The 619-nt window shown below is 44.7% G+C and overlaps 1 long non-coding RNA gene across 1 annotated transcript in view; it reads left to right on the forward strand.

Moving 5' to 3' along the window:
* The window catches only part of LOC102369351, a 28,538-nt gene that overhangs the window by 27,403 nt on the left and 516 nt on the right, over positions 1–619 (forward strand). The window lies entirely within an intron of this gene.

Consider the following 619-nt stretch of genomic DNA (forward strand, 5'->3'; position numbering starts at 1 on the left):
GAAGCAGATCTCAGGAGACTTTTAGGGCAGTGTAGTGGAAGGGTCCTTCCTTAGTAAGATAAGTTTTCTCTCTCTCTCCTGCTCTCTCTTTTTCTCTTTTGAACCCCAAGCTTGGGATTTCATGAGATGGATGGGCATGATGATTGAGCTGATTCTGTTGTTTTGGGAAGGAAGAAATCAGAAGTACTGAATAAAGTGAAGATGCCTTGCAAGACATGTGTGGCAAATCTGGGGGTGGAAAAACTTTCTTTGCTTACTGGAACTTTTAATGGACTCCTTTATTGTTTATCTTTTCTTTCATGTGACCCCCTATTATGATTATCAGAATGAAAATTGAAGCTAAAGTCTCTAAAACTAGTTAGCCAGATGGGGCTTGAAATGAGGGACATTAGGAAGAACTGGACTGGACTGGACTGGACATTAGGAAGAACTTCTTCACAGTTTAGACTGGACATTAGGAAGAACTTCTTCACAGTTAGAGTGGCCAGGGTCTGGAACGGGCTCCCAAGGGAGGTGGTGCTCTCCCCTACCCTGGGGGTCTTCAAGAGGAGGTTAGATGAGTATCTAGCTGGGGTCATCTAGACCCAGCACTCTTTCCTGCTTATGCAGGGGGTCGGAC

The sequence above is a fragment of the Alligator sinensis genome, unplaced genomic scaffold (genome assembly GCF_000455745.1).
Source record: "Alligator sinensis unplaced genomic scaffold, ASM45574v1 scaffold349_1, whole genome shotgun sequence".
Classification (NCBI taxonomy): Eukaryota; Metazoa; Chordata; order Crocodylia; family Alligatoridae; genus Alligator; species Alligator sinensis.